Raw genomic sequence first — 27472 nt, forward strand, 5'->3', positions numbered from 1 at the left:
ATATCAAGTCTAAAGCTTCTTACTTGAGTTGAATGTTGTTTGTGGTTAATGTTTAATAGATGTGTTAAAACAAATAAATAGAAATGAAAGTTACAATGTGGATACACAAAGCCGACTAGAGATGACAATAGCTTAAGTTTTATATTATCTAATTTCATCAAAGCTTTATTCCTGAACAAAACAGTTAGCTTATCTTATCTGCATTTTTCAATGAAATCAAAGCGAGTAGCAATGGAAAAATTAGACAACTCTGTTTGCTGTAAAGAAGAAAATTTGATAGCCAATCATAGAAAAGATCTAAGTAGATCCTTCTTCATGACTTGTGCTGTAATTGCTATAAAATTGAGATGTCTCACCATTTTTTAGTTTCAAGATTCCTAGTTCTCAAATTGTTCTTTTGTAGTCACTCTTAAAATCCTGATTTAAATTGATTTTTGTATTCTGATAGATTCTAATAGATTGCTTATTATATTCATTCCATTTGTACTTGTGCATGGGGAGTATAGACTTAGGTGATTTTTATTGCTTTTATATTATTCCCTATTGAAGAAACTGAGTTTAAAAAAAATTGGGGACTAGAAGTCACCAGGGACAAGTTATTACAAATAAACAGAAAAGTAAACTCAAGTAGAAAAAGATAAAATAAGAAAGGCAACTGTGAAAGTTGGAGGGGAAAGGTAGTGTTATATGTATCATTTAAAAAGCATTAAAGAGCCATTGTTGTGGTAGGTTCAAGTCCTGGCTACTCGGCTGTAATCCAACTTTCTGCTGATGGAAGCAGCAAATGATAGCTCAAGTACCTAGATCCCTACAACCCAGGTGGGAGATCTGAATCGAGTTCCCATTTCCTGGCTTTGCCTGCCTATATCCCATGCTGATGTGACCATTTGGGAATGAACATGCAGAGGTTGAGAGCCAGGAGTTTCTTGCTGGTATCCTACATGGGTGCAGGGGCCCAGGGAGTTGGGCTACACTCTGCTGCTTTCCCAGGTGTAAGCAGGAAGCTGGGTGGGAACTAGAATAGCCAGGACATGAATTGCCACCCATATGTGATACCTGCACCACAGGGCACAGGGCTAGTGTGCTGTGTCACTTGGTCAGCCTCAAAATTTTTTTATATGTTGAAATAACTGATTTTCTTTAAAACTTGTAACCATGTTGGGGGTGGGGGGAGTATGGCATTCTAGACATATTCAAAAGAATAACTGAATAGAAATAAGCTTGAAACCATATAAATGTAAATTAGAAGGTGGAAGTTGTTAGTTCACTCCCCCAAATGGCTGCAGTAGTAAGATCTGAATCGATAAAGCCGAGCAAGGAATTCCATCCTGGTCTCTTTGCAGGGGCTTAAAGCGCTTAGGCCATCTTCCACTATTTCTCAGATGGATTAAATGGGAGCTGGATCAGAAGCAGAGTAACTAGGACTCAATGGCCACTCTGATAATTGAATGCTGGCATTGCAAGTAGTGGCTTAATTCACTGTGCCACAATTCCAGTCCTGTATCAGCTTTCTAAGAGGCACAACCATTTAAAGGCGAGTCCAAATAAGTTTACAGTTTTGTTGGACATAAAATACAAAATTATGAACTCTGTGCCTTAAAGGTCAATGTCAGACAACTCTATACCAATCAAGGGAAATTCATGCAGCAAAAATTTCTCCTTTTGCCTGTGACTTTAATTAAAAACATTTTGTTTCATGAAGACAAATTATGGGACTAACTGGAGATTTAGACGTGTGGAAAGAGCACACGTACAAAAGTCTATGTTTTCTATTGCTGTTTTGCATTCTAACAAAGAGGCAATGAAGGGCGCAGAGTCAGACCAAATGACAGGGCTGTATGGAACTGCATTGCATCCCCCCACATGGCACTCAGTTTCCCTGTCTGCAAGGAAAACAGGGAGAAAGGAAAAATAACTTAAAAATAACTATCAGTTTTGTAACCACAGTCTCTAACTGTGCTTTGCCTGTATGAATTAAGGAACCCCAACCTACTTACACCGAAAGGCTACATTCTTGCTAAATATATTTGCTGGCTGCCCTCTACATGTTCTGATTTCATAGTTCTCTGAAAGTCCCCAAGGGATTTATTATGTCAACGCAGGAATCAGTGCGACAGCCCCTGGCCTTGGCACCCCAAAGCCTGCGTTTCATCATGGCTACTAAACCTATAGACCCTACTGCTTCCAGACATGCCTTCCCCGTGTTCTACAGTACCTTCCACCACCCGTCTTTATAATCTTTGTAAGGCAGACAAAAGCTCTTTCTCCTCTATGTTAATCTATTTTAGTGAGGTGAACACAATTGCCTTTTAGGAGTGTTATGTCAGGAGAGCTTGGGCCTCAGGGTGTGAAAGTGTCCGGTAGCAGGCACTTTCTGTGTCTTAAAGTATGACATACCTGACACTCGTGGTGTGATTGGGTAAAGGTGGTTCCAAATTCAAGGCCACTGTGTACCTGGAAGTATTGTTTTCATCTCTTTTCCATTCTTGGCCCCTATTTTCAGTTCTTTGACTCTCTACCATACATATTGCCGTGAAGTGGGTACATTCGTGAGAGTGATAACAATTTATGAAAAAAGATCCCCTATTTCATTTGGGGCATGTTGTGATTCACGTGAGGAGGTTAAAACACAGTGGTGCAATTTCACAGAATCAGGATATAGGGTGTGAAGTTTCATTTCTCAGACTTTCGCGTCAGATCATTTGCCCTTAACATCCTATGTGAAGTCTCTCCCAGGAGGAAGAAAGACACTAATATTCATTCCAACTGTTGTTTCAGGGGACAAGGGACAAAAAGCCAATCACTGGCTTAGTCTACTCAAGGTCATAGGGATCAATCCTAAATGTAAAACTTTTTTCAAGATGCAAAGCTTAAGTGAGATTGCATGAGCAAAATGACTCTTGTCCTCCCATTCACAAATAGTTTACAAATATCTTGCTTCTCAAATGCTCTTTGGGTCATTTTTAATGTTCTGTTAGTGAACTAATATCATGACTTGTGTTCATTTTACCTGAGGGTCCGGATTTTAGTATTTTGGAACTCATATTTCAGTAAGATTTGTAGAGGTTTATTTGAATATAGATAGTATTTTATTTAAGACTGTAAAACTTACTAGAAGAAGAAATTCTTGCTAAGAAAAGGGAAGGAATTTGGATGTGGAATAAAAGAAAAGAAATTTGGAAGAATTCCTATGAATAAACCTGCATCCCTACAGGTTAACTTCTCTGGGTTTGGCGTCTGCATCTTCCATTGTCTTTATGCAGAACTAAACTCATTCGGCCCAGAGGTCCATTTTGATGCTTCAGGAAAGATTTTCAGTTTGTGATAGCAGAGTTTCAGTAAGAGGCAGTGAGATGTGGAATGACATAAAGATCTCAGACATTTCTCCCACAAGATTTTGCTCTCCTAGGTAGGGTAAAAGAAGCTATTAAACTCAAAACTGTTTCATTGTACTTTTTCCTAGCATGGAAAGTGTTGGCGAAGTTTAGGCTCCCAATTTCACACTTCAGATCACCTGTAACAAATAAATCAAATAGTAATGAAAGGTAAATACAGGGTATAAATATTTTAAAAAGCTGTTTTTGTATATATGTGAGATAGACCATGAAACTGGAGAACTTTTCCTAGTCCCACTGCACTTGGCACATCTCTCAGAAGAAAAGAAGTACTCAGCCATTTGAGACACAATAATAGAAGGGTCCCGAGGTGGGACATGTTAGGGACAATTCCCTAAAACTTAGAAGCCCTAAACGAAAGAGTGGGACTCTCAAGGGTTTCATATGAAAGAGGAAAGGAATTATATAATAGAGCAGCTGAAAATCACAGGGTCACTTCTACATGCCAGGCATGCGCCTGGGTCTTCACAAGCATAATTCACTTAAATCTCCATTTAGTAGGCAAGGGCAATCATTACCTAGGTGTACGGTTAAGGACAGTCAGAGAGAAAGCATGGCTACAAGGTCACATGGTTAGGATGCAGCAGGATCAGGAATGTCAGGAAGGAAGAGGCCAAGCGTGTTGGAGTAGAGTTGGGAGGCTCATAAGCGAGGAAGGATGTGTGTCCTTGGCAGCCCACTTCTTCCCACCCCTGGGGATTTTCTAAATGAAAAGTCCCTCACTTGCCCTTCTCAGTCAAGCTGCTTTCACTGCAGCAGTAAAAGCTCAGTGATGATTTGCCCTGTGTCCTGATCAGTTGTTAATGTCTAATTCTTAAGTGCATAAAACCTGGGCAGCAGGGAGGAGAGTCCCCAAGTTGTTGAAAATCTCCTGTTTTTCCTGCCTTTTCCTAAATCCAGAGATCCCAGACCTTTTCTCACCAGAGAAGGTAGAAGCTGCGACGTGGCAGTCTATCTCACACGTAAAAATAGCTGTCTACTTAGCTTTGGTACTTTTCTCTGCAGTCCCCGAATCCAATTCATCAGCAAGTCGTCACACATCACCTCCAAAATGTACTGGAAACAGTTCAATTTTCTGTGTTTCTACTGGGACCACTCTAATCTAACCACTATAATCTCTGTCCTTGCTGACAACAGCACGCTAGCATCTGCCATTGCCTACCTCAAATCCATTGCCCAAAATGCTTTACACAAAATTGCAACTCCTCACTAGCTCTCCATTGTTTTTTCCTTTTTTTTTTTAATTCAAACTCCATTTACCCAACAGTTGGCTGCCAGGTACAGTATCATGTGACCCCTTCCCACCTTTCAAACTTCTCATGCCAATTTCAGGATTGAGAAATGATAACTGCATTGGTCTTCAAAAACATTTCCCATTTCTGGCATATCCAATCCTCAGAGTTCCTCTTTCTACCTGAAACCCTTCTCTCTGTTATTATATGGTTGGCATAACCCAAATTTCATTTTACAACTTAAATGCCACCTCACAGAATTGCCCCTTCTCTCCCTGTCCCCAATCATTATTCAGCCTCTCAGTTTTCAGCTAACTCATAGCACTTGTAAAAGTGTGCTGCTGTTTGATTGGTTTATTTATTCGTTCTTTGACTGCCCCATGCATTCAACTGCAAGTTCCCGAAGAGCAGGAACCACATCTGGTTTGCTCACTCTAGGATGCGTGCACTTACTGAACCACCTGATTCATATTCTTACTTTTCCTCCTCTAATGAGATACTTTGACTCCCTAAACCTGATAAAAAATATATTGCTTTCAGTAAAGTTACAATAAAACATGCATACATCTTGAAGCTAACCTAGATTATTTATAAATACTATGATTGTAAAATTTTGGAAATGATGGAAAACTTTTCATTTCTTTGATGATCTGGGTTGTTGGTGACCTAATTCTAAGTGTTGTCTGGCAACAACTGCCATAATCTGAAATGAAGGAGCTAGTTCTCATTCCAGCATCAGAAAAAATTTTTATATTTTCACATGAATCTTACCTAATTATCTGTAAAGGAACAATGTACATGACAAGCATTATATCTTTTTTTTTTCTATTGTAATTTTTAGCCTGTTTTTAAAAAAATCTATCTCACACATCCTGGCAGCTAGCTGACTTTTAACAAACCCTAATCCTCTAAATATATGAACAAAGAGAAATGGAGGGAAAAAGTTGTGTTGTTCTATACATTGAAGAAAAAGGAGACAGATTCTTTTGAGGAAACATGTATGTGGTACACGATGTGCTGGGTTCAAGGCATTATGCTAGGCATTAGAATTAAACAAAAATGAATTAATATACTGTCTTCTTGGACATCTTAGGGCCTCCAGTCATACTCTTCCCTCTACCTGAAGCCACTTGTTTCCACTGTACGCCTATAATCATTCCAGTATTATCTTCCTTGGGTTCCCAAATTAGGCTTTACATTTCCTTTGTCTGTTAGAGAGCTCCCTGTATTTTTTCTGTTGCAATAATTACATAGGCTTTCTTTCCTTTTATAAACTGCAAATTCCGTGAGGGAGGTGCTCAGGTTATCTGATTCAGTAAGCTAAGTTCCTGGTACTGAGGACCAGCACATAGTAGCAGCTAGAAAGAAGTGTTTATTAGGATAATATATCAATAAATGAATACACAAACATCATTTGTGACCTCAGAGTGCTTTTAATCAAATAGAAAAGAAAAAGAGAAACCTGTCATAGTTGTAAGTGTAGAAATAGGATGGGACTGAGGACTAAAGGAAACTCCATTTTAATGCCCATCTTGGTATCAGTGAAAATATTGCAAGGAAATGATGGATAAATCTTGAAGACTGGAGAGTTGGGTTAGGGATTTGAGGGAAGCAAGTGATCAAAAAACAGAAGTGTCTGATCTGTGCATGGAGTAAGATGCTTAGTCACACGAGTCTAGGGTTCAAGGCAACATAGGTACATGGTGTTCATGAGAGAATTCTCGTTCACTGAGACTATGCGTATACAGTGGAGTCAGGATAGTTCCTTCTCCTTAGGGCACTCAAGAAGACACATTCAATGTGCTTTTTTAGACATACAACATGTTAACATCTTACAGACTAGATGAGATGAACAATGTTTATTTCTAATCCCATTCTTATTGCCCATTTGAGGGGGAAAGAATTGGGAAATTTGCTTCTCTCAGAGATAAAAGTCTTCAAAATCCTTCATCGTCTGTTAAGAGCTGGTCCACAGCCAGAACAGCCAAATTCTTAGAATAAACTTGAATGGTATCCTATAGATACAAAAATAATTATCACTTATTGCATGCCTTCTATGTCTTAATATTTTGCACCCATCAACTTTAATGTTAAAAACAACTCAATGAGATTACTGCTATGAGTTTGTACAGGTAAAGGCACTGAAACATAGAGAAATTAAACAACTTGCCCAAGGTCACTCACTTAGACAACCAGCAGTGAAGCCTGGATTCAAGCCTGGCCATCTGACTCCAGAGCCCACACTCTGCAGCTTCTTGCCATTATGCTGTGGTTTCTCCTGAAATTTTAATGCTGTATTTTGGAGCCAAGATCCATGCCCTATGCATTTTCAGACATCTCACAGAATTCAGAAGTCGACACTGGAAAGGCCTCAGGAAAGAGCCCAGTCTAATTGCCATTAATAGATAAGATTATCAATAGATAAGAAGCTCTTAGTAGGAAGTTGGTGTTTCCCAAAGAGCACCACACATACCACTGAGAGTATGTGCTGGATGAATTCAAATATGCACGTATAGTGTTTTCATGCTAACAGCTATTTTACCAAAAAACAAACAAAAAAATCCCCTTGCTTGTGTCTTAAATAAGGTAATTAAAATAAATTTTGGTTTTTAATGATGAGAAATATCAGATACAGATATCTGCACAGTTTTCTAATTTATCTGGGTAGGATTTGATGTAAAACTCATTTTTATTTATGTTGCAGTTTATTCATCTGCAAATATTTACCTCATATGGCTCTTGTCACAAATAAACATCCAAAAATCTCTGCCCTTTCATACCTTCCATTTTTAAAATCATTTATATTATTTGAAAGTTAGAGACAGAGGGAGAGAAGGGCCTAGGGAAATGAAAACAGGATGCAGGCTTTCCTTGGACGGGACCGGAGGCAGTGTCAAGGGCTGGGCAAGAGCTGAAGCCCTTGGCTGGGCTACCTGTTTATCTTCAGCTTAGTTTTCTTAGAGTGTGTCCCTGGTATTAACAGCAGCCTCCAGCATGAAGTCCTCTCATGTGTTAATAATGAGTAGTGACTACTTATCTCTAACATTTGTTGAACTCTTACTAGACCCTACACATGATTCCCATGCTTTATGGGCATCATCCCATTACAGTCTCAAAGTGAATCATGAGGTCCTGTGATTACCTTCAGTTTACAGATGAAGAAACGAGGGTACAGGGAAGTTAATGAATGGGTCCTCAACCATACCTCTGCCCAATGCTGGTACCAGAAGCAGGGACAAGATCATCTCTGAAACCTTTATGAATCCCATTTCAGCCTATACAACTCTGTGAATTTAGTGTAAGGATAAACTCCATTCTCTGGAGGGATATAGTAAGGGGTAGCTGTTAGAGGAGGCAAGGGGACTACTGATGGTGCACAGTTTTAATTCTGGCTGTGCTGTTTACTAGCAAGGACAGTCTTGGAAGTTTACGTAATTCTTCCAAGAGTCACATCTTCAGATGCCAAACTTTGAGCACATTCAACCTTGTATGGATTCCATATCTATGCCACCACCTTCACTATTGCATGCATCATCATCATCACAGCCATCACATGGTTAGGGCTCTCTGCTTTAACATTTTACTTCCACCCGAAATTGCCATATTCTTCTCTTGTATCCTTAGATTAGTTGTACTACTACAATGTTACCATGCCAAGAGCTTTTAGTGCATTATCTTAATCTTTACAATGACTGGAAGAAATACGTAGCAATGCCATCTATAATTTATCATCCAAAACAATTGACATAGACACAGCACTGCTGATTTCACTTCCCCTTTCCCACCTACCACTCTGATGTCCAGCTGGTGTGGTAACTCTAAAAGGACATGCAGAAAAATGGCATGCATGGGATTGCCCGCCGCTATCTGGACGTTTTGGGAGCCTGACATTAAAAACATTTGGAACTGTCCACCCTTTGGTGCTGCTGAGGTCCGTGCTTATTTGAAGAAACCTGCATTCTGCTATCCCAATTTCTGTTTCCTCAGAGGAGGAATGCTTGCAGATCCTCTTAAGAGAGGGAGCTGGAAAAATAGCGAAACCAAGATTTACCTGAGAACAAGCCAGGAGCACTAAAAGAAGAGAAAGAGAGAGAGGGAGAGAGAGAGAGAGAGAGAGAGAGAGAGAGAGAGAGATTGACTCCTAATCTTCTGTAAAGTCCAGTCACTAACTTTGCTTTTTAGCAACTCTGAATGCTGTTGAGCAAAGCATGTTTTAGAAAGGACAGATTTGGAGCCATACTAACCTGCTGTCGCACAACATAATTTTTTTTACATTTGTTATCTTTTGTGATAGCAAATTAATACGTTTTGGTGAAAATCCGTAATACAGCTAAGCTGTTTTATACATTTCAAAATCCATTCCACTTCTGTTTAAATATTGTCTTCCGTGTTTATCCACCCTGGCCGCATCTTTGACGATCTCGGTCTGCAGTCCAGGATCAGAGACCAGGAGCATCATCTCTCTGAGCGCCAGCAGTCAACTTCATTTCCCTCCTGCCCCTCCAGCTCGCTTCTCCCATCTCCCTAATAGCCCACCGCTTACCATTGGTTATTGCCATGACAACCAGCAGCTGCCAGGCCGGAGGCCTTTACCGCAGCAGGGGTGGGGCTGTGGGGGGAGGGGTGAGGAGAAGGGGAGGAGCCAGAGGAGGTGTCTGCTGCAAGTTCCTGGCTGCTTCTGAGCTCACCCCATCCTCCGAGAGGGAGGAGGCCCAAATGGTGATGCTGCCGCTGGTGCTGCTGCCTCCTCCGCCGCTGCCGCTGCTGCCGCCACCGCCTCCTCTGCTGCTGATACTCTAGCGGAGCTGGAAGGGTGGTTCCCATTCGCAGCCTCGCCAACCAGAGAGCGAGGGGGAAAAAAAGCCAGCAGGCTCTGCTGATGTTGGGTTCGGAGGCTGCATCCGAGTCGGTCACAGGGAAAATGGGTTCAGTTTGCATCTCTCCCTCCTTTCAGCAGCTTCTCGGGGTCTCAGCATGGTAAGTCGGAGACAGTGGGGCTCCCTTATTGGTTTGGCTTGTTATTAAATGACTTATGTATACGTTTGTGGCCTGGACTTGAACAATGACTCCCATCGCTTAGTCTGAATGAGGAGGAGGGGGATGGGGATGTGGAGACCGAGAAGGGGATGGAGGGAGAGGAAGGTTGCCAGGAAGAGAGAAGTGAGAAGGCATCTACCTCTGTGTGTGTGTGTGTGTGTGTGTATTTAATGGTGTTCCGATTTTATCTTGAACTGGTTCAGACTACAAACGGAGCCACTCGATTTCTTTCCTCCCAAGCTTAGCAACAGAAGGGAGGGGGAGGGTGATGGAGGTGGTGGAGGTGGTGGTGGGGGGGGGGGGTTGGAAAAAGAGCTAACCAGGAGGAAAGGATGGCATTGAAGGCAATCATTTCATCTGTAGCTCTCACATATAGGGCTGGGCCTTCCTCAAATCCACCTTTGGTGCCTTGTAAGCTTCTCAGCTTGATTGTAAGGTGATTTTATTTTATTCCTTGCTAGGAAAAGGTGGCTCCAGAATTCAACATTGTATTTCATGTTTAAAGGTACTGTTGTTGAGAAACCATTTGCCAATCCAGAGTTTCTTTGGGGAGCATAGATTTAATTGTGTACAATCACCTAGACACCATATGAATATGCACATCATCCATACACATGTTCCTTAGCACAGAGATTGCATTTATGAAGTGTGTTTATATGCAATGTGCTTGGCCATCATTTTTATGGGGTATGAATGTCCCTGCATATTTGGGAGTAATTACATATTTTTGAAACTATGTTTCTGGCTTGTATTATTATGCATAGGTTTCATCTGGATTAGTGTGGGATTTATTCTGGTTATTGTCCCTTAGTTTCCTTGTGACCAATTAGGACAGATGTTCATCATTGCATCTGTATCATACACATAGATGTCAATTTCATAGCTGGCCTCTTTATTTTTAATTGAGTTTGAGGGAAATGATTTTGAGGGCCCTGAATTTACAGCGGTAGTAAAGGGAGGTGGCTTGTGATATTTAGCATCCAGCATCTTGAATGTTTAAAGAAATCACTTATCTTGAAATTTTACTTCATCCTTTCAATGTCTCTGTCTTGTGTCCCAGGGAGCACATCTGAGCTGGGAGAGGAAATGTGTTCTTTTGATTTTAGAGTGCTGCTATTTGCTGTTCATGCCTTCAGTGTCCAGGCACCATTTTATAATGTGTGTCTGCTTCTGTAAGTGGTGAAGTAGGAAAGTAGGATTGTTTGGAATATTTAGGTGTCTCCACCTACACTAGCCTGGCCGTTTCCGAATTGGCCTGCTAAGACAATGAAATGAATCAAGAGTGTAAACAAGGGTTAGCAGGATGAATGTGGGGACTTTGAGCTGTAATGGAAGTGATGATAGTTTACAAATGTGGACTAGGATCTGCTTGGTGTTTCATTATGTGAAGGCTTGAAGGTAGCTCCAGGGGACCAAGAATGCCTGCAATGAGCTGTGTATGTAGTTCAAGTACTACCCAGAATAATGGATGTCGTTGAATTAAAGCTACAACAACCCTTGCAGGTAAAAGTGAATTAGTAATGTTATGTTCCTTCTGTGAATTTTTTTTTTTTAAATACAGCAGTCTCTTTTCTAGTATCGTGGACAGGGCAAACTTCTTTATATCATAATTGTTTTACTTTCATCTTCCATCTTATTTTATACACTCTTCCCCTCTGCTTGCAATTTTAAATATCTTTGTATCAGGCTGAACAGCTTAACTTTTCTTAAAATACTTGCCTCATTTGGTATATACATGGGAAGCTTCACTCATGGCTTTATTTCGTATGTTCATAACTGGCCATAGATCATGTAGATTCATAACTGTAAACGCATGCTCCCTGTGCCTAATTGTAAAGACTACATTAAGTAGGGCAAGAAAAACTGGACATGTGTGTCATATCAACATTTTTATAATACACTGTGTCCTGAGTCTTTTAGTGATAACTTTTGGCTTTCAAATCTAAAATTTCAGATATATGTTTACTAAACATACAAAAAGTGAAGAGGAATGAAGCAGAGGTCCTGGTCTTTGATGTCTTTTGTCTGAGTATAGATTTGCAGGCAAAGTTGGTATGGTTTGATCAGAGGCACATCATAATGCTCCCTGGGTTTACAAGCCAGCATTAGCAGTTCCCTTTAGGCCAAACATGGTGAAAGTATAGGTCTAGATTTTGAACCCCCTAACTTAAGATCTTCTTAGATGTATGACCTCTGTTGAGGACCACATAAAAAGCATGTCTTAAAGATGGCAAATTGGACTCTGAGGAGAGATAAAGTAGGATTATTTTGTTTGGAGAAAATTGAGAGGCGACAATCATTTGTTTCAGACAACCAGAGAATTTTGCATTCATTACATTACAATCAACATTGCTGATTGGCTTGTTTGTTTTAAGAAACCACAATGTGGCCCGTGAAGATTAGACACGTAGAGCTTGCTCACAGCATTTGTGTAGTAGCAGTGTTCTCAGAAGGGCAGTGTCCTTTTCTCATTCAACCCTCTAGCAGGACTATCTGTAGGACTGTGTTTGAGATGAACTGGACTCATGTTCCTAGGAATTCTTCTAGAGAACACTGTCTACTGAAGAGTGTGTTTTGATTGTTTAGCTTCAGACACTTCTAGACTTGTAACAGTAAGTTAGCATATTGTAATAGGCTTGTAAAAGTCAAAATTTGGATACTTTTTTTAAAAGATTTATTTATTTTTATTGGAAACAGATTTACAGACAGAAGGAGATAGACAAAGATCTTCCATCTGTTGGTTCACTCTCCAAATGGCTACAATGGCTGGAGTTGAGTCAATGCAAAACCAGGAGCAAAGAGCCCTCTCTGGGCCTCCTTTATGGATGCAGGACCATACTCCACTGCTTCCCCAGGCCACAGGCAGGGAGTTGGATGGGAATTAGAGCAGCCAGGACATGAACCAGTGCCCATATGAGATACTGACACTTATAGGCAGAGGGTTAACCAGTTGAACTATGGTGATGATCCTGGAATTTGGATACTTCATAAAAAAACAGACTGTTCATCTGCCTACAGAAATTATGTATAATCTCAACAGGGAACTAAACACAGGCCTGTTCATAAGCATGCCTCTTTCTTAGCAACTTTATAGTATGTGATATCAAATTAGAATTAACTCCCCTTTTATGGCTAATTCTGAAAAATGTGGTTTGTTATTTAGTGAAGATATAGAAAAAGTAAAAAACTACTAAGTAGATGTGAGAAAGATTATATGTGAAAAATAGATGCAGGTGATTATGTACATATGCTGCTTAAATGTACTGTTTGAGTAAAATGTAATAAATGCCTTTCACTCATACACTGTATGGAAAATGTCATTCTTGGGATATTGTAGTTACATAGTTTGACTGATATGCAAGATTGTAGTCAAACTTGTTTTAATTAAAACACACATTATTTAATTTGTTTCTTTATAATAGTATGTTTCTTATTTTTCCAAGTGATCTAAGAACACACTTCAAATTTATATAAAGGCGACAAGTCTCTTTCAAGGCTAGGAAATTATTAGTAAAATAAAGGCTGCTTTCTACATTTCTTATTGGTTGACATAAAGGTTATTAATTTTTTTTCCACAATGGTTAAAGCCTAGAAAACAATAAAATTTATTATTGAAGTGTCAGTGTAACTCAATAATGTAATTTTAAAGATTTATTTATTTGAAAGGCAGAATTACACACCCACACAAACATACACACACACCTTCCATTTCCTGGTTCACTCCCCCAATGGTAGCAACAGGCAAGCCTGGGACATGCTAAAAACAGAAGCCAGGAGCTTCACTTGGGTCTCTCATGTGAATACATGGGCCCAACAACTTGGGCAATCTTCTGCTGCTTTTCCGGATCATTAGAAGGGACCTGGGTTGGAAAAGAGCAGCGGGGCTCAAACCAGCATCTGTATGAGAAGTCCAGTTACAATTCCCATTGCCTATACATCATTTTGTCAAGTGAAAATTTGTTTATAAGCTGAATGAACTGATCAATTGAGTAATAACTATTTGCAGTGCTCTTGTATGCTTCACAGAATTTACATATGCCAGTAAAGTAGAATTTCCTTGGAGGATAGAAGACATATATTTGTGAAAGAAACACTGACAAAAACAACGTAATTATAATTAGTATCATTATGCCTTATAATAATATCCTTTATACTTCTCGAAGTATATTTTATATTAGAAATATTTCTATCATATCAGTAAAGCTAGTATCATCAAATTATTTTGAATAGATAGATCCAGGGAGATTAGACTTGTCTGAACTTTTGTTTGATAAGGGCCTATTAGGGCCTGCCTGAATCCCAAGTTTCATGTGCCCAAATCTATCACATATAGAAAATATAATAAAATGTTTTGTTAAACCTGTTCTGTTTGATTCATATTTATTTGTATTTTCATTTGAGTTTTTCAGGTATAATGTTTTAGTTTTTGATTTTGCTGAATTACAAAATAGACTAAGAATATGTTTCAAATATTGGCTATTTAAGTAAAGGACTTTATTTTTAGAGAAAATCTGGGCTTATCCAAATTGCATAAGTGTATATATGTTCTTGAATAAAAGGGCTTTGTTGGACTAAGATGTGCTTATCTTATGGCAAAACACTGTTTTTATTTTTAGTGACATGGAGGCTTGGAGGTAGCATTGTTTTAGATTCTTAGCACCAAATAAGATGCTTGTAGGTCCTGAGTCTTGATAATTTCTACATCCTCCTACCTTTCTGAGCTGACTATCGGTCCTCCTATGCATTTTTTAAAATACAAATACTAACTCATAAAAATTGTACAAAATAAATTCTACAACATCCTGGAAAAGTACTTCTATACTTTTTTTAAATGTCAAAAGTGAAATACTTTTTCTCCCCAAATATTCTTCCTTCCTTCCTTCCTTCCTTCCTTCCTTCCTTCCTTCCTTCCTTCCTTCCTTCCTTCCTTCCTCTCTCTCTTTCTCTTTCTCTTTCTCTTTCTCTTTCTCTTTCTCTTTCTCTCTCTCTCTCTCTCTTTCTCTCTCTCTTTCTCTCTCTCTTTCTTCTCCAGGAACAGACTTTGACTACCTGGTTATTCAGACCTGGCCAAATAATACATTGTGCCATCTGAATGATTGTAATTCCCCATTTCAGTAAAAAAAAGTCTTTAATTAGTAGTTAGCATACAGTAGGGAGATCTATCACATTAAAGACATTCTGTTTTAAATATTCTTCGATAATACAATTAAATTTTGCCTTTTCAAAGATTTTTTTTCATATGGTTTCAAAGAAATATTTAAAAAGTAGATACAGACACACACAGCCTATCATCCAGCCTTTTGAAATATTTCCTTTTAGATTTTTTCTGTATGCATATGGAAGCACATGTAGATACAATTTCACAAATAGATCACATTCAAAGCATTGTTCTACATTTCCTTTGCATATGGTGGCTATCTTTTCATGTTGATAAATTTGTGCTACATTTTTAATCTCTATATGCATTTTTTGACAATTTAAGCTATTTTCCCCCCTGTAGAGAGGCTTTACACTTTGCTTTTACATACTTCTTATGACATGGGTATATTTTTCTTGATTTACAGCAGCTGTGAGCCAGCATTATTTTCAGGAAATATAAGCTCTGTTATCCTGACCCACCACTGTATCTTGTATGTACAAGGGGGGTATCACATTACCCTTGGTATTCTCTTATATGCTGATAATGAATGAGTTTTAAGTTCAAGGTAGCAAAATTTCTGCTTGAATCACTGAGAATTTCTCCAAGTGCATGGGTCAAAAGCCATTTAAAAAAGCAAAAATATCTTTAGGTTCATTATATTTTCTTTTGTTATGGTACCAGTGCATTTTCATTCATTCTGTGTCCAACTAGACTCTGTTATGAAAACGTACTTAACCAAAATACATTTGCTGTCCTATTGCTTCCTTAGTTTTGAGCTCATGTTTCTGCTATATACTTTAAATGCACATATAGTAATTTTTGAATAAAAACCTGGTCATCTGATTCTTCCCACTTTTAAATTAACGATGATTAGGTTTGTCCTCTATGTCTAAACCTTAAAAACTCCTTGGAGAGTATTTCCTAGCTGTGTCTTGCTTTTTACTTGCTGTTTTTTCTTGATAGCACATAATAAAAGTTGTGGCTACATAGGTACTTATTTGCTTTTGTGTCTCCCCTATACTTTTCTAGAATGTAAGCTCTGTGAGGGGAAGAAATAAAATTGTGTTGTTCATCAATTAGTGTTGGTGCTGTGGTACAGCGTGTTTGCTCAAGAAAGACTGGCTGGCTGATTGAATCAGTGGTGGCAGTTCTGCTCACAGACCTCTGGTTCAAGGTTGCAGAAGAGACTTCTGTTAATAGTTCTAACAACTGTGATTCTCAAATCTTCTTAATTTGGCTGCAAAAACAGAATGGATTTCATTCATATGTGTGTATTCTCAGGATGTTAGCAAGATTTTAATTGAGGAAAATCAAATCACTAAAGACAAAAAAAAGCTCAGCATTTGAGGTTATTTATTATACACTATGATGCAAGATAGTGCAGTTGCTCCTTTTACTCCCTTTAAAGAACTAAATAGTAAAGTAGAAATCATTAAGGACATAGTTAATTATTACTGTTATAAAATTATGTAATTTATAGACTTAGTTTGATATTCTAGAAATCTATTTGCTAATTCATTAAGCATAAATCAGGATTATATCCCATAAGCAAACAAAAAGAGAAAAGCTGCTTACTCCTAAGATATGTTAAGGTAAAATCCTACTTTCAAGAAAGTTTTGAAATCAAATTTAGAAAAGTGACTTGGAAGAAAGAGGTGTACTTGGCAGACACAGAAACATCAGACTACCAGGGACAGCTTCTCTGTGAGTGCCAAGGCTACTGATATGAAGGTTCACCAGAAAGAAAAAGGCTTTGTTGCCTTTCTTTGTTTAGCATCTTTGTTGTCTCTTTGGAATGCACTATAATTCTTGAAATTCGGGACTCCAAATTTAAAACGTACAGAAAGAACCAGATCTAAGTTTAGCTGACACTCTCTGGTCAGAAAAGAAGTCAAGAAGGGAATTTTGTTGAGATTATTATAACTTTTAAAAAGCCTGTGAACACTGCCTTAAAAAACAGATTGTCACCAAACCTTCTGCTCCAAACTGGAAATTTTCCCCTGGAAAATTTGCCCAGTACAACTACATGAAAAATCTACATCAAGCAAATGTTTCTCATCCCCTTTCCTTCTTTCTTTCCTTCCTTCCTTCCTTCCTACCTACCTTCCTTCCTTCCTTCCTTTCTTCCTTCCTTCCTTCCTTTCTTCCTTCTTTCCTTCCTTCCTCCTCTCTTTCTTTCTTTCTTTTCTTTCTTTCTTTGCTTTCTTGTCATGGAGAGACACCTTCCAAAGTAAGTTGGATCCCACTTTAAGGAATGAAAAGAAAATGAATTGATATTGTATTTTTAATACTGACAACCAATCTGGAGAATTTTATTTTTAAAAATCCATGCCAGGAATTCACCTGAAAAGTTAAAAACTGCTAATTGGCACTGAAAATATAGAAAGATTTCAGTGTTTTGAAGATATAAATGGCCTCAAACTTGCTTTATCATGAATAGCCTAGGTAGTTTAGACACCTTTGAACTATCAGTGTTTCCCCATTCTCTGCTAAGCTCTAGCTACTTAGACCAAAAGGAAGGAATTGCTCTGACTTTCCTAGCTCAATCCTTGTCTCCTATGTCTTTTAAGGAGCAATTTAAATGGTAAATAACTAAACATAAGCTGCATTTTGTATTTTAAGAAATACATGATTTAGCATTTGAATTCTTCCTCCTGTTTTTTAAAAAGTACTTCACTTAATGAAAAATCTATAAAAATGTAGAATGTAACAGTACTTTTGGTTCATATGCCTAAGCATTAGCAATCTTTAGAAACAAGTCCCAGGTCTTTAAAAATAAAGCCACAACAAACTCTTTTCATTAACTAATGGTACATAGAAGACATGTTTTATCCATCTTTCTCTCTTTGTGGCTAGGTTAGATCCACAGGGTACAACAATACACTGTGAAATAAGAAAGCTAAATACCAACCTGCCACAAGGGAAATAGATTCTATCATCGCCATTTGACCTTCAGGATTTTATTCTTTGTACATTTAAAAGATCCCAATGTCTAGATTCATGCCAGAAATATACCTTATTCATATGAATGACCTTATCTGGGCAATTTGATTGTGTAAGCTCTCTAACATCTTATAAGTGTGATATAAGCTATTATGGTTTTCTCCTGTAACTGTGATTAGGGTCTTTGAAATGGACTCTAAATCGTTTAGCCAAAGTAGAAAAGAGATGAGATTGGTACTTCTCATTAGTCAGTGGTCATTTGCTTACTGAGTTTTCACTATTATTTGTGTAGCTTGAACACAATAACTATTTATTTTGCATGATACTCTTGCTTTGAAACATTGATCTTTAACTGGATTGTCAGCTGTACCCTAAAGATCAATTAGTTCCAAGTTCACATGGTGCCGTCGCTAGCTTCAATTTTGATATGCTTCAATGCTGTTTGACTAATAAAGGCACTCATGGGAAGTAGATATGAGAGAGAAGAAAAGCATTTTGCTAAGAAGATAGACTTAAAAAAAAAAGATGCAGTCTCCTCTGGGTCAATATGAAATATTTAAGAAAATATTTATTTATTTGAAAGGTGGAACTACAGAGAGAGGGAGAAGTTTACACCCCAAATGGTCACAACAGCTGGGACTCAGCAGGCCAAAGCCAGGAACTCCTTTGCAGGATCCCAAAGACTTAGGCCATCCTCTGCTGCTTTCCCAGGCCATAATCAGGGAATCAGATGGGAAGTGGAGCAGCCAGGATACCTGTTGCCTGTATGAAATGCCAGCACGTGAAGATTGAGGATTAGTTGCTGAGCCACAGCACTGGCCTCAAATGAAAATATTTTGAACCTCACTCTTACTCTTTAGATGAAATGATTTATTCCAATAGTGAATAGGATGATTATCCTTTTGGTAGCAATTATATGTAATATATTTATATAAACATTAGAAAATGTAATAGGTTACTTTTTTGCTTAACTTATTCAGAATGGAGCAAAATAGTTGGTGTTCTTCCAGCTCTCAGGTGCCTATCATTCTGAATACTTTTCGCCTGTGTTGGTTTTTGACACCCTCACTACATGTGGTTAAAGAGCTGTTTTCCCTCCAATTTTGTAAGAAGAAAGTAAAGGTATGTTAGGCTAGAATTCTTAGAGTCATTATGTGACCAGTTATTAGAGCTGCAAATGTAGTCAGGTCTATCTGATTTTTACAACGAAGTTAAAAAACTGCAACCTTGTGGGTTGGACCTTGTGCAAGGTTGTATTTGCCAACACGATGAAAATGTTAAAATTTTATAATTTTGATGTTTCAAGAGACACCAGAATATCTGCCACCTGTTAGAAAATAAGGAAATCTCGCACAGCAGCTCACATTTCCCCATGACGGGCACATCTGGAGTGGAACAGTGTGTCCTGTTCTGGATGCATTTGTGCTCCACTGTGTCTCCTCTGAACACTGGCCCTCCTCGTGGGTGCTTGTGGTTCTGTAGGTCAGCATTCAGGCTCCGTTAACAAAGAAACTAAAAGGGAAATGTTCGGAGTAATAAAAGGGATAAAGACAAGCATTAGATCAAAATGAAGTAGCTCTATGAAAGTTAATGCTTTGGGTCTGGTTGATGGGCATTAAAGATCCTGTCTCAAAATAGCTTGATCTCAGTGATGGAAAATTTCTTTAAAAACCATTAAGTTTTTTTTAAAAAACCATTAAAAAACCAAAATTTGCATTTGGATAGTGCAGATTCTATTGTCATTCGTCTCTCGAGGTTTTATTTCCTTGTAGATACTAGAATCTGTGGTAACAAGTCAGAGCTCTCATTTTAACCCTAAGTAGCTCAATTATAATACTTTTTTATGGAAACATCTCTAACCAGGTTTCTTATACGGCAGACAGAAATCCACATGAACTCTTAAATTCTTTGCATTTTCCTTTTGGGAGATAGGCAGTTATCACCCTTTTGAAAAACTTCACTTACGCTTTTGTTCCATCTAAAGATTAGATAAAATAACATCTTTCCATGCATGAGTCCAGCAGCCCGGGCAGTGGTGGTGGGGGTATTAATCATGACGACCAGGAAGATGACTCCCACTTTTGAGAGTAGGGTCTGAAATGGCTCTGTTTCAGGGATGACTGTGTGTGCTTCAGAGAATAAATCTGATTTAACATGCCTGCTGTGTGGTGGGTGGAAACCTGAACCCTTTACAAGCATAGCATCTTTAAGGTTTGGCTTATGATACCCCTCCTTTTATCTCCTTAGTTGAAGAATCTGAGATTGGTTAAAGACTATGCCCAGGTACAACCAGTTGATGCAGAAATGATGTGCTGAATTTTTGCTAGTACCTATTTTTAAACTAAGTATATTGGATAAATATCAGGACTCTATTCTCCAAAGGCTTTTAGAGTTGTAGGGAGGTGGGCGTGTAAGCAAAAGGTTAATGGTGAAACTTTGGAATCTGGGCTGGCTCATCTGGCTAATCCTCCACATTGCAGTGGTAGCTTGCAATCAGCACTGGGTCCTGTCCCAGGTTGTTTCACTTCACATCTAGCTCCCTGCTTGTGGCCTGGGAAAGCAGTTGAGGACAGCCCAAAGGCTTGGGACCCTGCATCCATGTGAATGACCCGTGAGAAACTCCTGGCTCTTGCCTTCAAATCAGCTCAGCTTAGTGTGTTGCGGCCATTTAGGAATTGAACCAGCAGATGGAAGATCTTTGTCTATCTTTCTCTATATACATCTGCGTTTCTGATAAAAATAAAATAAATCTTTTAAAAAAAAAATTAACATCAGTGGGGTATTATGACTTTCCTTTTCAGCCACCAAAAGACTTGACCTCAAAAATTTTTAATACATAATATGTGCCAGTAAAATATAGAATCTTATTTATGTCAAACCATATTATTTACTTAATAATAATCATGGAATATGGATGATTTTATAGTGCCCTTTTCCTGTTGCTGTGCATTCTACATCATAATGTCCTATAATACATGGTATGCTTTGCTACTACCTGACCCAATCTATGTCTGTGGTAAATGTTAAGATAGCTCAAACGTTTCACTTCTTAGGTAGATTACTAATCCAACACGGGAGTTTTTCCTAGAATCCCATGTGAAATTGCTTAACTATGAACTAGAGAAATATTTTAATATTGCATATTAAAATAGAATCCTAGAATGTTTTTCCAACTCAATGCAGATGAGTACACTTTATGTTTGTGAGCTCGATTTTAATATAAAGAAAAATATTAAGCTTAAAATGATCTAACAGCTAGAATGTTTTCTTATTAGTTAGGTGCATGTAGGGGGACAAGAAAGTATATGGGAGGTCTAGAAAGATGAGTAGAACTCAGTGCTAGAAGTACAGCATAGGGTAAGCATTTAGGCACTAAATTATGCTGAGAGACCCATCAGAACACAGGAACCTTTACAAGTTGGGTATTGAACAGGTGAAAAATCTATACAAAAAGACTTGGTTAGGCACATCAATTAAGGCTTGAGCATGAAGAAAAACAGGAAATTCATGAAGATGGAAATCAGGCACTAAAAGTGTGGGAGAGGTATTATAACCTGCCTCACTTTAAAGTTATAAAAGAAAGTTACTGTTACAATGTATCAAACCACAAATGGTCATTAATAGGGAATAAGTTGAGTATGGATTTTTAAAATAAAGCAAAACCAAACCACACAGTTACCTTAGCAGTGTGAATGCCTTGGTATGTTTGAAATTTCAACATCCTTGAGGTTTTTATCACTTGTGATATTTTGAAAGCAGATTTTAAAATTGAAATAAGGAATGACTGCTAAAGCCTTAAAGGAAAATGATGATTTCCTGAAAGTTTTCCCTACCTCCATTTGAACCCTTCCTTGTATATGAATATAATGAGGGTCTATACACAGTTAGGCATTAAAAAACATGTTAGATACACTGATCACAGTTACAGTCAAGGGGCTGTCATTGTTATGTATTTTTTTCTGTATTAGATACAGAAAAATGGCTCAGAAAGCAAAGGAGTATACAAGAGGTCACAGAGCATTTAATGGGAATATTGATCTTGGTTCGCTTGCCTTCACCAGGTGTTTTCCTTCTTTGGGCTATGATTATCAGTAAGAGCATGTAAGTATTAAGCAATCTGTAAACTCTCTTGGTATCTAGTCACATGCCTCTGAGGCAGACCCTGTAAAACCATTACAAATCCTTTAAACTCTGTTGCTCCTGAAGTGGAAAGGGCATCTCAGGCTAGATTATCTCATTAAAGCTTCATCCAAGTCATGAACATACATGTTTACCACTCTGAGACCACTGGTCACATGGTTTGCCAGTTCGTTGACAAAATAAATAGTCCCCATGATATTGGCTTTTTGTTATTCTTTTACTATATGTTTGTGTGCGAGAAAGAGATAGATATAGATATGCTATCATTAAGTTTAGAAAGCACGTCATTAAATCTGAATTATACATCACAAATCTATAGTCTGTGAGTGTTGTAAGGCTAATTAGTGAGATTCATGCATAACAATATGGGATTTACTTTTTTGCTGCTTCAGTGCAGATAGTGCGTAAGTGCTTGTGTTCAAGTTCAAGGTGAATGACTCCTTGACAGAAATGTTGTCCAGAGGCTTTTTGGCTTATTTAAAGGGATACATAGATTATATTAAAGGCCTCTTTTCAATTCACACGAATCTGTTTTAAGTGGCGCTCCAAGGCAGCAGCATTTTCTGTCCTGCAAAATATTTGCTCTTGCATATTCAGAAGGTCACTGTCTAGATTTCCTTTTTTAGAGTCCACATTGGAAGTTAGCTCTACCGTGTGTGATGTTTTAATCAAAGTCTGAATAGCTTCTGCTCACAAAAACATCAAGCAAAAGGCTCAAGAATAAATTCCCCTCCCTTTCCAATATGTATTGTTGTTCTATACAGTCAGAATATCTCCTGGTAGTCGAAAAAGCTCCTGACTTGACTAGGATGAGTCTTTTTTTCTCAACATCGTTTTGATATTTGTTTTACTTATACTGAACATATTTCTTAGTTTGACTTATTGTGACAGTGCAGAAGCGCAAATTTAAATTCACAAGCCTAGTTTTTTTTGTCCAGCTTCCAACTAACTGTGGACACTGAGCAGGTATCCTTGACAGGATTTTTTCATTTTGATTGTTTATATTTATTGTTTATTAACAGAGAGATAGAGGAGAGTGGTTTCAATCCACCAGTTCCCTCCCCTAACATCTGGGTCAACCTCGCAGCCTGGAATTCCATCTGGTCTCCCAGGTGGGTGGTGGGAACTCAGGTATTTGAACCATCACCTGCACCATCCCAGGATGTATATAATCAAGAAGCTAGATGGGAAGCAGAGACAGGACTTAATCCTAGAAACACTAGTCTAGGGTCTGGGCATCGTAGGTGGTCACCTACATGGTGTTTCCTAATAGGAAAGAATAAAGAATTCTCAGGCTTCTTCTTCTTTTTTTTAATTTTAAAAGAGGTTAAATATATTCTGTCCCTTTAAAACATCATTAAAAGGAAAAAAAATGAACTATATATGGAAACTATATTAAAATCATTATTATTGAATAATTTATATATATGTATATATGTGTGTATATATATGTGTATGTATATATATATGTTTATATATATATATAAACAGTTTGTTAGAATTTCACTTCCAGATGTGTGGGCATATTCCCAAGCTGATTGAAGAGATTCTTTTCTAGTAATTAAAGTCTTTTGATTTGACTTCTGCCAGTGTTAGTAGTTACCGTTGTTTATGGACCTTATCTACTCTCGCATTAGCCTGAAGTCTCCTTGGGGGAATTGAGGTGGGAGCCAGGAGGAGAAAGGGAGGGAGAAGCACAAGTGAAGGGCTGGTTGGGACCCAGGAAGGAGTGTGGCAATTACAGATGGCTCAGAGTGTGTGTCACCTTAGCCTCCAAGTCTGTCATATCCAGCTTCAAAACGTGAAACATCACGTTGCCTTAACGGCCTGGAATAGTGATGTTAGGGTAAAAGAGCATCACAGAAGTGATTTACCTGCAAGCTTTAAAAACTATCACAGATATACATTTTAATGACACGCAGAGATATTTAGGATACACTAAGACATAGATTTGAAAATGTTTTGTCTAAACTATGTATATAATAGTTTTAAAAGACTTGAAGAAAACAAAAAAATATAAAAGCATCATTATGTGGTATAAGTAGTCATTTTTGTTTTCCTTTTTGTTTACCTATCTTTCCTAAGGTTTCTTTTTTTTTTTTTTTAATGTTAGGGAGTATACAAGTGTTTGACTTGGTTAAAAAGAAGATAAGCAAAACTGAACAGCACTTAGTTATCTTCATCTGGCATTTGCAGTGGATATTAGTGGTAAGAGAAGGCAGGCCCCATAATTTTTCACTGTTAGAGTGAATGATCATATTATACCTTGGTCTTTCAATTTTAAAATGAATTAAGTAATTACTAGCTACGAATACCAGCAGGGTGTGAAAATCCTTGGATTTGGGCAAGCCAGCATTCCTATCCTGCCACCAGGAAAGCTGTTGATGATACTGTAGGAAAAGTCCCATCATTCGGTCAACCACACCAAAATAATGGTGTCATCACCATGAATAGAAAAAAAAAACAGCAATTTTGACATTCTAGCTACTAGTAGTTATGACAATTAATATTAGGGTCCTTTTAGGGGAAAATGTGACCAATTGGTTTGTGTTCATAAATCTTTTCTGATTTTCCAAAATTAATTATGATAAACTGTGTTATCATCAATTAAGTGTTTTACAGTAAGCATACTATCATCCTTCTTAGTCATTCTCATTGGTTTTGATGTATCTATGATAAGCTTGAATTGCTCTTTCCATAAATTATAGACCAGATAGAGTCACAGTTTTTCATTGCTTAATTCAATGTTGCTAAGATATTTTGGGTTCTACTCCCAGCCTGCCCATGTTCAATATGCCCTTTCCTCAAAGTGCTTCTCTTGTGTTGCACAGCCCTGACTCCCAGCATCTAGAATCCAACCAACAGACACAGCTATCGCTGGCCGAATAGTCCAGCACCCTCGGGCCTCCTTTTGTCTGAATTCCTGTCATGCTCACAATCACTACTGTATTGTTCAGTACATAATTGTTCTCCTTGTTTCAGAAATTCTTATTTGAACATCTGGATTCCACATCTAGACTGAAAGACCCCTGAAGAATTTGCAGTCCTCCTCCTGCTCCCACAGTGGAAGGGAAAGCCCCATCTGAGGACTGGGGTCTAATGAGTTAGGTGTTCTGTGCTAGGTATTCTGCCAATGAACTCCCTGAAGCCTCATGATTATTCTGTTAACTTAATATTAATATTCTCTCATGTCATCAAAGGAGATTGGAACTCAGGCGATGTTTGTGTCCCTGGAGGCACACAGCTGGTTACTCTCTGCACAGTCTGTGTTTGGGTGTCTAAGTGTCTAAATGTTTTCCATTCCTCCATGATGTCTAACTGGCGTGATCCAAGGTGACTTTAACATGGCAGATGATTTAGAATTTTATTTAATTTTCTACTCTACCATAATCTTGCTCTTAAAAAAAAATAATTGGAATGAAAATTTATGGAAGAAAACATTAAATCTTACCAGTCCTTGATTTTTTTCTAATGGTCCTCTCCACTCCTGCCATTTTCCATCTTCTTGGTATATTCCCTATGGCCTTGCTTCCGTTTATTGAAATGATATTAAGCCTCCAAGTCCCTAATTCGTAAAATGATCCTTCTGTCCCAGGAGCTAAGGTAAGCTGTTTCTGTTCCTTTTGTGAAAGAATCCTGCTTCTGTTTGACTCCTCTTCATCTTGAAATTGAAATATTCACTACATTGTAGAGGACTCCAGAGATAAAATACAACATAGAAGAATCAGTGATTGCATATTTAATTTCCTGCAGTGCTTCTCAGATGTAGAGTAAGTTGACACCAGCACCAGGCAGCAGAATGGGATGTGTACAGAGATAATGCTGAATAGGAAAAGGTTCTCCTTCCACTGTATTAACTTCATCAGAAGTCAGAGAAGAAAGTCTCGCAGGCTCCTCATGTGAACCAGGAATTGTCTTCCTTCTTCTCTTGCCCCCTATTTCTCTTTGTTAGTGAGATGATCTGTGTCTGTGTTCCAATTATTGCCATCTGAAAAATTCATAGAGGAATTTCAAATGCAAAAATAAAGAAACTGAACATATCAACTCAGGATTTTCTAACTGCCTTTGTTACGTCAGGGGAGACCTGCCTGTTAGTGGTCTGTGTTGGAAACTGTGATATTCTGAGGTTGTTCGTTCTTGTCACAGACATTCCAGAGGCAGTGTTTAGGGTTAGAGAAGTTAATATGTATACACCAGACCTTAAAATGATTTTCATTCTCATATTCTACAAGCAGAAGTTCAAAGGGCAAAATTGTTCCAAAATTGTTTCTATAAATTTTGCATTTCTATCAGAAGTTTTAAAAAAGATCTACCTACCCTTTCATCTAGCAATTATGTTGTAAGGGGAGTGAGCCAGCAAATGGAAGATCTTTGTCTCTGTCTCTCCTTTTGCCTGTATGTCTGCCTTTCCAATAATTGAGAGAGAGAGAGAGAGAGAGAGAGAGAGAGAGAGAGAGAAAGGAAGAAAGAAAGAAAAAGAAAGAAAGAAAGAGAAAGGAAGGAAGGAAGGAAGGAAGGAAGGAAGGAAGGAAGGAAGGAAGAAAGAAAGAAAAAGAAAGAAAGGAAGGAAGGAAGGAGGGAAGGAAGGAAGGAAGGAAGGAATCTTAAAAAAAAAAACAGTGAAAGAAGTTAAACGCAAAGGGTCTGGCATCAAAATGCCTGGGTTTCAATCTCAGCCTCTTGATTTATTAGCTGTGTGACCAGAGTCAAATTATTTAATCTGCCTGTGTTCCAAATTCCTTATGTATAGAAGCAAACTGAAAATACAGTTAAGACACTATAGGTGTTTATTCAATGTATGGATAATTAACACAGGATATTATATAATGCTTAACATTAGGAATGCCACATGGTCAAAAGTATAATTCAGGTATTTTGGTGCATTTGTCAGACAACTGCACTTTTGTCAATTCTTGCTGTATAACTTGTGAGAGCACCTTAGGAGATTTTGAGAATCTGTTATTTTAAAGAACTCTGCATAAAAAGTAGATCAGGAGCAACACTCTAAGAGGGAAGATTCACTCTGTATCCTCATTTAACTCTCCAGTGACTCGCACTCCCCTCCAGCCTCCCTAACACAGAGATGAGGTTACAGCTATAAGAAGAATGTAAAGAACACTTCTGCAAGTTCAAAAAAACCAAACTGCGCTTTATTAAATCTTGATACCCAAGTACATTTTTCTGTCAGTTTCATTTTTCCAGGAAGTTATTTAAGTACTTTGGTATGGGCTTCTAGTTGTGGTTTGGAGTCCCAGTGTTTCCCACAGACCTACGCGTTTGAGCTCTGGCTCCCAGGGTGGTGCTGTTTGGGGGTGATGGAACCCTGCAGGGGAGACACCTGACGTGAGGTTTGTGAGTTATGTGCAGTTGTGTGTGTGGATCCAACCTCTTCCTGCTTCCTGACTCATGGTGCATCTGGTGCCCTCTGCAGAGTCAGAGCCCTTTCGGTTTGCACTGGGCCTCCATGAGGCTCACAGGTTTGACACGAGCCAAACTAAACTTTTGCTCATAAAGCTAGGCTTCTGTGAGTATTTTCTTATAGTGACAAGAGGTAACTAGCCAACTTCGTCTGTGGCTGTCGCACT

This window comes from Ochotona curzoniae, unplaced genomic scaffold (genome assembly GCF_017591425.1).
Source record: "Ochotona curzoniae isolate NIBS_2020 unplaced genomic scaffold, NIBS_Ocur_1.0 contig_1, whole genome shotgun sequence".
Classification (NCBI taxonomy): domain Eukaryota; kingdom Metazoa; phylum Chordata; class Mammalia; order Lagomorpha; family Ochotonidae; genus Ochotona; species Ochotona curzoniae.